We start from the raw sequence: 9,286 nt of genomic DNA, 5'->3' as shown, positions 1-9,286 counted from the left end.
GCTGCAGTGGAAGCGTGGAGTCTTAACTGCTGGACTGCCAGGGAATTCCCAAGACCTGAGTCAGTTTATATATATTGAGAACTTCTGTGGCAGTCTCTGTGCTTGGGGAATATACAGAGGACACAGGACACAGTGCAGTCCAGTTCAGTGAGAAAACCAATGAATGGAAGCTGGTACAAATGCTGGTGCTGGGGTGTGAGAGTGATACTTACGTACACCACCCCGCCCCAAACCCTGAGTTCAGACCAGCCAGTCAAGGCAGTAGGATGGAGAGCCAAATCAGTTTTATTGCTAATTGCTTATATTTGGACCTAAACTCAAAACCTTTCCCCTCCCATGTCTAGGCCTTGGCAAGACCCACCTAAGGGACAGTCTGAGCAGGACAGACAAACCTACCCAATCCTTGGGCCAACCCTGAGAGTGGGATGAGAGAGGTAGATCTCCAGACTTGCCTCTAGAAATCTGATGGCACCCTGGCCATGTATTCACCACATGGAAGGCAGGAGGAGGAGATCTGAAAAGGGAGGGGAGCCAGAGTCTTATTTGCTTGTTGAAGCTTCTCTCAGCCTCATCCTTCCCACAAAACATTCTTTTGCCTTAGGGGAAGAGCAAGCGAATGAGAAAGGGAATGGGAGTAGGGGTAGGGGTAGGAATTCTCTGGGGTCTCTCTCTCTCCCTCTTTTTTCTTTATAACTACAATGGTTCTTTATTTTTTTATTTTTTGGCTGCACTGCACAGCTTGCGGGATCTTAGTTCCCCAACCAGGGGCTGAACCCGTGTCCCCTGCCGTGGAAGTGTGGACTCCTAACCACTGGACTACCAGGGAATTCCCCTGGGGTCTCTTTTATAAGGGCACTAATCCCATTCATGAAGGCCCCACCTTTATGACTTAATCACTCCCAGAGATTCCACTGCCAGATACCAGCACCTTGGGGGTTAGGTTTCAACATGAATTTGGGATGGGCACAAACATTCAGTCTATAGCAGCCAGTATTGGGGTCTCACCCCAAACCACTGAATCAGAATTTCTGAAGGTGAGGTCCAGACATGGACACTAAAAAAAAAAAATCCCGGGGACTTCCCTGGTGGTGCAGTGGTTGAGAGTCCACCTGCCAATGCAGGGGACACGGGTTCGTGTCCTGGACCGGGAAGATCCCACATGCCGCGGAGTGGCTAGGCCCGTGAGCCATGGCCGCTGAGCCTGCGCATCCGGAGCCTGTGCTCCGTAACGGGAGAGGCCACAACAGTGAGAGGCCTGCGTACCACACACACACACAAAAAAAATCCCAGGGACTTCCCTGGTGGTCCAGTGGGTAAGACTCTGTGCTCCCAATACAAGGGGCCCGGGTTCAATCCCTGGTCAGGGAACTAGATCCCACATGCATGCCACAGCTAAGAGTTCGCATGCCACAACTAAGAAGTCTGCATGCCACAACTAAGACCCGGTGCAGCCAAAATAATAAATAAATAAAATAAATATTAAAAAAAAAAAGTCCCCAGGTGATCTAATGTCAACTTGGTGGAGAATCTCTGCTTTATAGAAGTGTAAGCCTTGGGAACAGGAAGATGGGACCTTTGGCAGTGGTTCCCAAACGTGTCTGATGTTGGAAACTTCAAAAATAGCAGGAATTCCCTGGCGTTTCAGTGGTTAGGACTTTGCACTTCCACTGCAGGACTGCAGGGGGCATGGGTTCGATCCCCGGTCAGGGAACTAAGAACTTGCATGGCAAAAAAAAAAAAAAAAAAAAATAGCCATGCCTGTGTTCCACCCCCAGAGATTGTGATTTACTTGGTCTGGGATGTGGCCTGGGTGTCAGAATTTTTAAAATATCCCAAGATGACTCCAATGTGCAGACAAGTTTAGGAACCACTGGACTAGAGTATTCTCTGATGGTAGATGTTAGCCAACTGGCTAAGGAGTAACCACCTCCTGCTTAAGCTCAGCCATTAAAAGCCTCCTCTTCCCAATGATCATCAGCAAAACAAGCAACTGTTACCTTGACCAGAATGTTTGGTTTGGTTCTTCTGCAAAGCAGAGATGGAGGTGAAGGCACTTTGGTTGGTCTGAGCAACAGCAAAGGTAACTGCTCCTCTTTTCCACAGGTGGACCTTCAAGCTTAGAGGGTCACACACTGGTGCTAGTCCCAGTCTCTTCTGATTTCCCCTCCCAACTTCCTTCTCTGAAAGTCTCTTGTACACAACAGATAGCCCAAGCAGCTTCAGTCTGCTATTCATGACTCCAGCACAGAAGTGACAGATACTCATTTCGAATGAACGCATTTATTAGCTCATGCATGGAAAAGTCAAGGTGCTACTAATTTCAGGCATGGCCGAATCCAAGGCCTCAAATTGGTATAGCTGAGAATTTGTCTTTCTCAACTCATGGCTCTGCTTTCCAACTCTGTTGGCTTTATTCTCAAGAAGCCTCTCTCCAAATAATGGCAAAGATGACCATTAACAAGTCCAGAATGGGGACTTCCCTGGTGGTGCAATGGTTAAGAATCCGCCTACCAATGCAGGGGACACAGGTTCGATCCCTGGTCCGGGAAGATCCCACACGCCACAGAGCAACTAAGCCCATGCGCCACAACTACTGAGCCTGCGCTCTAGAGCCGGCGAGCCACAACTACTGAGCCCGCGTGCCACAACTACTGAAGTCTGTGCTCCTAGAGCCCGTACTCAACAACAAGAGAAGCCACAGCAACGAGAAGTCCGCGCACTGCAACAAAGAGTAGCCCCCGTTCTCTGCAACTAGAGAAAGCCTGCGTGCAGCAATGAAGACCCAACACAGCCAAAAAAAAAACAAGTCCAGGTTGCTATTCTTCTAGTTTAGCAACCCTAGAAGAAAGAGAGGGCTGTTTTCTCAGTGTTCCAGCATAGGTCTCAGGCTGATGTTCACTCTCTCTGCTAGCCTGGTTTGAGCCACCTACCAATAACTGTGGCCAAAGGAATGAAATGTGCTCATCAGCCAGAGTGGGGGAATGAAGTCATCTCAAAGGATTATCAGAGTGCTGTCACCAGAGGAGGAGGATTGGAAAGATGCTGAGCAGGCACGGCAACAGATGGCCGATCCATTTGCTCCCAGGTGGTGGAGGAATGAGATGTGCAGAAACCACAATATAAGGTAGGATCTGACAAATACAGAGTAGATGTTGGGGTACTCCTGACGGAGGGGGACCCTGAAGTGACAAGATAAGCCTTTGATAGATGGGGCCATTGGGGAGGAAGGGCATGAGCTGGCATGAGGAGGCAGGAAACCCAGAGTATGGTCAAGACAAGTACACACAACTGGAGCATTGTGTATGAAAGAGCTGAGGCTGGTGAGGACATTGAGTCTAGATGCTGGAAGGCCTTGAGTTTGCCCTTCATCCCAGTGGCAATGGAATGCCTTTGAAGGTGAAGGTGTAGCTGGGAAGATAATCAGAGGTTAGGCCACATGGGACCTTGTAGGCCACACTGAGGATTTAGGATTTGGTTTTGAGAGCACTGGAGCCAGGGCTTCAGATCAGAGTTGTACTTGAGAGACAGCACTCGGACTACCTTCTGAAAGATGGCTTGAATGGAAAGAAGCAGGAGGCAGGGAGACTGAGGAAGAGTCCTTAATCATAGCCAACACTTATATACCCTTTACTCTGGCCCAGGCCCTGTTCTAATCACTTTGCACGTGTTAAGACATGTGAAGGCCTGAAACAGGGTACTAGGAGATTCACCAGATGTTCTGGGGACAGAATACATGGGACTTTGTGACTGATGCCATATGGTAGATGAGGTAGAAAGAGGAAGCCAGGATTCCTCTGAGATTTTGAACCTGAGCAGTCAGAAGGATAGAGAGTTCCTGTAAGAAACAGAAATAAGAACTGAAGAAAAGTTCATACACATTTACTGCGGCCAACTCTATGCCTAGCTCACTGCCAGGCCCTAGGAAGACAAAGAACAAGCTCATTGTTGCCTTCCAGGAGATGGCTGTCTGTGGGAGACACGGGCATGTAACGGATGATTTCAATACATCGTGATGAGTGTGGGGAGACTTGTACAAGAAGAGTGGGGTAGGGAGGCAGTAATAGCACATCCATCCACACAGCTGCTCATGCCAGAAACCTAGGGGTCAACCTTGACTCTTTCTCTCCCTCTTTCATCCAATCACCAAGACCAGTAGATTTGATCTCCTAAGTATCTTTCTTTCTTTTTAAAAAAAAATTTTTGGGGGGCTTCCCTGGTGGCACAGCGGTTGAGAATCTGCCTGCTGATGCAGGGGACAGGGATTCGTGCCCCGGTCCGGGAGGATCCCACATGCCGTGGAGTGGCTGGGCCTGTGAGCCATGGCCAGTGAGCCTGCGCGTCCGGAGCCTGTGCTCCACAATGGGAGAGGCCACGACAGTGAGAGGCCCGCATACCGCAAAAAAAAAAAAAAAAAAAAAAATTTTTTTTTTGGCTGTGTTTTTTGGGTCTTTGTTGCTGCGTGCAGGCTTTCTCTAGTTGGGGCGAGCAGGGGCTACTCTTTGTTGCGGTGTGTGGGCTTCTCATTGCGGTGTCTTCTCTTGTTGTGGGGCGGGGGCTGCAGTAGTTGTGGCTCGTGGGCTCTAGAGCACAGGCTCAGTAGTTGTGGTGCACGGGCTTAGTTGCTCTGCAGCGTGTGGGATCTTCACGGACCAGGGCTCGAATCCACGTGTCCCCTGCATTGGCAGGCGGATTCTTAACCACTGCGCCACCAGGGAATTCCCCCTAAGTATCTTTTGAATCTGCTTACTTTCTTTCATCCCCACTGAAAACACACTAGATCAAGCCACTGTGTCTTCTCATTTGAACTTTTGTGATATACCTCCTAAATTGCTCTCCACTTTCATTCTAGTTTGCCCTAATCCATTCTCACACTGAATAATCCTTTAAAATAGGAATTTCATTTAATCGTTTAGGAAATTTATTTAATCCTTTTTTTTTTTTTTTTTTTTTTGGCCATGCTGCGCAGCATGCAGTATTTTAGTTCCTTGACCAGGGATTGAACCCGTGCGCCCTGCAGTGGAAGCACGGAGTCTTAACCACTGGATCGCCAGGGAAGTCCCCCTATTTAATCCTTTAAAAAAGGAAATCTGAATCCCTCCCCTGCTTATACACCTTTCAATGGCTTCCCATTGCTCTGAGAGTAAAATCCAATATCCTCAACTTGGACTACCCGACCCAGCAGGATGTAACCTCACTAAGCTCACTGTGCTTTAGTTCCTGTTACACTCCAGAGTCAAAAGTAGGACTAACAATATTTAGGATGTGCCAAATTCCTTCAGGCCACAGGGCTTTCCCGTGTGTTTTTTCTTCTGTCTGGAATGAATGCTCTTCCCCAATTCTCAACCTAGTTAACTGTAAGTTTATCGGTCATTTCCTCAGGGAAGCCTCCTCTGACCTTCAAGTCTAGGTCAAGACCTTGGGATTCTGTCAAGAATCAGCAAATGTTTTCTATAAGGGGCACATAATAAATACTTCAGGTTTTGCAGGTCATAGAGCATCGCAACTATTCAACTCAGGGTCATAGCAGCCATTGAAAATACATAAACAAATTTATGGGTGCTGAACTTTGAATTTCATATATACTTCCCATGTGTCATGAAATATTAGTATTCTTTTGATTTTTTTCAACCATTTAAAATGAAAAAACAATTCCTAGCTTCTGGCCATAAAAAAACTGGAGGCGGGCTAGAATTGGCCCGTAGGCCACAGTTTGCCAACCCCTATTCTGTGTTGTTTTATATATATATGTCTCATATAATCTCCTGTGTTGCCCTTATCACAAGTAGTAATTAATTATGCATGTGATAGACTCCTTAATGTTGTCTCTCCAGTTAGAATTAAGCTCTGTGAAGACAGGGACCACATTTATTTTACCATTTTCCTCCTGAGCTTCTAGCACAGGGCCTGGACCATAGTAGGTGCTCAATAAATGAATGGAGTGATAAGGTGTTCTTTTCCTTGAGAGGCACTCCAAGCTTAGTGGAGAATACAGACATATGCACAATTAACTAGGTAATGCTTATTGGAGAAAAGAGTTCAGCTTTCCGCAGGTTCAGTTTGAGATACCAGTGGGAAATCAGGGTATGGTGACAAACGTCTGGAACTGAGTTGATGCTAAGACATAGAGAAGGGAGTAAAATTCACAGAAGAGCTGTAAAAGCTACCTGAGTGTGCCAATCACTTAAGGAGAGAGGTCACTCAGGGAGAGAGGTTGAATGAGAAGAGAGAGAGGAGGCTGGAACTATGGGGTAAGTTTATGGGCTAGGGAAAGGGCAGAGGTAGGAGAAAGGTGTAAGAGATCGAACACAGAGGTGTTTTGGGAATAAAGAGTAATGACTATGTATTTTTGTATCTACCTAGTTTACCACCGTGTTCCTAGTATCTTGCACTAGGCATAGCCTATAGTAGACACTCAGGAAATCTGTGAATTGAAAATGAAACAGAACCTTTCAAGAAGCAGTACACAGAATGCAGCCTACAGGAAGTGCTCAAAGAAAGAAAACAGTGTGGAAGGAATGCTGCTGAGGCCAGTAAGGGTGAGCGCTGATGTGGCACCATGTGAGATCTGAGTTGAGCCTAGTGAGTTTTTCTCGCAGGAAGAATAGATTCAATATTTTTTTCACTTTTATTTTGTCTACATTGCCCTGGGGATGCAGAAATCCATCAAAACTGATCTTTGTTCTAAAGAGCTCACAGTCTGGTGGGGAAGACAAACACAGTCCTTGATAATTGTAAGATGGAAAGGTACTGTGGGAGGACAGAGATGAGGAGGAGCTCGTAAACTTGGAAGGCTTCACAGAAGAGGTGACAGTGGAACTCAGTCTTAAAGACTGGCGTTCAGTACGGTAGGAATTCTAGCGCAAACCAGCCTGTGCAAAAACCTTGATAAATGCTGTGGTTGTCAAACTTCTATGTGCGTTAAGAATCACTGGAGAAGTCTGTTTATAATGCAGATTCCAAGGCTATACCTCCCGGGAAATTTCTGGTTCTATAGGTGAGGGCATCCACTTTAATAAGCTTTACAGGACCACACTCTTTAAAACCTCTTTATGTGCTCCCATTGTCGTTGGGAGTGGGGGGCAGCGGTGGCGGGAGATGAGAGTGGAGAGAGCTTTGCCCACCCGGGCTTCTGGGTCTCCATAGGCGCACACTGTCACAATAAAAACAAATTCATTTTGAGTCGCGCTTTCAGGGTAGTAGATGCTTTCGTGTGCCGTACTTTGTCGGAGTCCCGCAACAACTCTGTGGGGTAGAAATTAAGAGTCTCATTTCATAGGGGAGGAAACTGAGGCTCAGAGAGGGGAGATTTGCTCAAGGTCACGAAGCGAGAAGTAGCAGGGCAGAGAGCGAAAGCCAGGCTAGCAGATTCCCAGCTCAGAGACTTTCCGACTACGAAGGGAGGCCGCGAGTGGGTGGGGCTCAGGCCCTTGCTCCAGGCTGCTTCCAAAATGGTGGGGGCCTTGGCGTCAGCAACGCCCCCGCCCCTTCCGTCCACCTCCCTCCTTCTTCCCCAGTCCACCCAGGCGGGGGGAGGGGATGGAACGGAGCAGCCCACGTGACTGCCGACAACCTGGCGCGTGACGCAAAGCGGCGGGCCCGGCGCTCGCCTTGCCTTGTGGGAAACGTAGTTCCCTAGACCGTCAAGCTGGCCAGGAAGGCGGGACCTAGGACTACATTTCCCAGGAGGCCACGGGGCGACGCCGCAGCTGAAGCCGCCGGAGAGCTGAGACGCGGGGCGCGCTGTCGGGCGGGGGCAGGTTCGGGCCGGTTGTGCCGTTGCGAGGCTGCTGCTGCCGCTGAGGTGGGCCCAGGTGAGTGAGGGCCCTTGATGGGAATTAGGGCAGCTCAGTCTGCTCCAGTCGTTTCGTCTTTTATCTTTTCTCCGCGGCCGCTGGCTCACGGTGCCCGGCAGGCCTGGCGCGGAGCCGCTCCCCCTCGCCTTCTCCTCGGCTTCTTCTGAGCGGGCCCTGCTCGCTCCGGCTCCTCCCCCTCCCCGCCCTTCAGGGCTTCCCCTCGCTCCGGCCTAGCTCACGACGCTCAGGGCCGCGTTTTCTCCGGAGCACCCCCTCTCCTTTTTCTTGCTTGCAAGCTGCCAGGGAGGGGCCTCCACCTCCTCTATCTACCCCCTTAGTCGGGTGAATCCTATTATTTGGATTTCTCCTTTTCCCGGAACTCTTGAGTGCCCTTCCCCCCAGCCTAATCTCCATTGGCCTGGATCTGTCTTCTTCTAGGGCGCATGTGGCTGGCACTCAGTAAATGTTGGTACCGCTTCCGTTCTTTCCTGCCTTGTGGCCAGAGGAGGCATAGTCCAAATTTATCACCCACGGGAACATTGGTGCGCCCACTTTCATTTCTCTTGCGCTGGAGGTGAGGCCGACTTGTGTTCCAGTGGTAATTGGCGTGTGTTCTGCCTGAATAAGGTAATTTTCTTCGTCTCCCTTAGCACCCAAGCAACTTTTATCAGTTATCCTCTTTGCTCTTCTAAGTCTTAGGGATGGAGTATGGCGGCAGAAACTGGCGAGTAGCGCTGGTGCCCAGCAGTTGGAGCCATCAGTGGTAGTTGAGTGTTTACGAGGAGGTTGTTCATTGGGTTGAAGGAAAAGCCTCTGAAAGCGTGGTAGAGCCTGGCGGGAGAGAGCCGATGAGGCTTCTGGTGGCAGCGTAACGGAAGGATCCTGGAGCCAGCTGCCTGGGTTCAAGTTTTGGCTCTGCTAGCTTTTGGTTTCAGGTCGAGGAGCTTCACTTCCAGGTCCTTCAGTTTCCTTATCTGCAAAATAGCGGCAACACTGGTTATTTTGTAGGGTAATTGTGAAGGTTAAATGAGGTAAATTGAAAACCGCTTAGCTCATTACCTACCAGGTATTAAGCACTAGTATCATTATCGTCACTTTTAGAATTTATAGGTTGTAGGCCCAGAGTGGAAAGGCAGCTATCACACTGTCTTTTTCTTTCCCTTTCAGATGGCCCTCCCTTTTCTTGTTTGTGGCAATATGGTTTGTTGTAGTTTTTCCTGTTATCTAGACAGACTGATGTGTGTATCAAGCCTGTTAAAGAGCCAAAGCTAAGCTGGCTGCTGCCATGAACAACTTGTGGAACAAACTGGGCTTAGTTTGTTCTCTACTGGGAAGTTTGTTTTGTGAATTAGTATATACTTTAGCAATATCAAAAGCAGTTTTTTTCTGCAGCCATTTAAGCTTGATTGCATTTTGTAGAAGAGTGGATTGAAGTTTCTGTTAGGAACTGTTTAACTAAAAGCCTTTAAATACAATTCCATCTCTGCTTTTTA

General features: G+C 48.5%; 1 protein-coding gene across 4 annotated transcripts in view; it reads left to right on the top strand.

Annotated features, from left to right (window-relative positions):
• Window positions 1-7,636: 7,636 nt before the first annotated feature.
• The window catches only part of THRAP3 (thyroid hormone receptor associated protein 3), a 74,724-nt gene continuing 73,074 nt past the window's right edge, over window positions 7,637-9,286 (top strand). For 2 of the 4 annotated variants that reach the window (XM_081225831.1, XM_081225830.1), the window contains exon 1: window positions 7,637-7,811. The gene's annotated coding sequence lies outside the window, so the exon portion shown is untranslated. Of the gene's footprint in view, window positions 7,812-8,219; window positions 8,421-9,286 lie in introns of those variants that run through there. The other 2 variants (XM_081225828.1, XM_081225829.1) reach the window with 2 other exon arrangements.

The sequence above is a fragment of the Mesoplodon bidens genome, assembly GCF_964165515.1.
Source record: "Mesoplodon bidens genome assembly, chromosome: 2".
Lineage (NCBI taxonomy): Eukaryota > Metazoa > Chordata > Mammalia > Artiodactyla > Ziphiidae > Mesoplodon > Mesoplodon bidens.
This window is presented reverse-complemented; position numbering and strand designations above follow the sequence as displayed.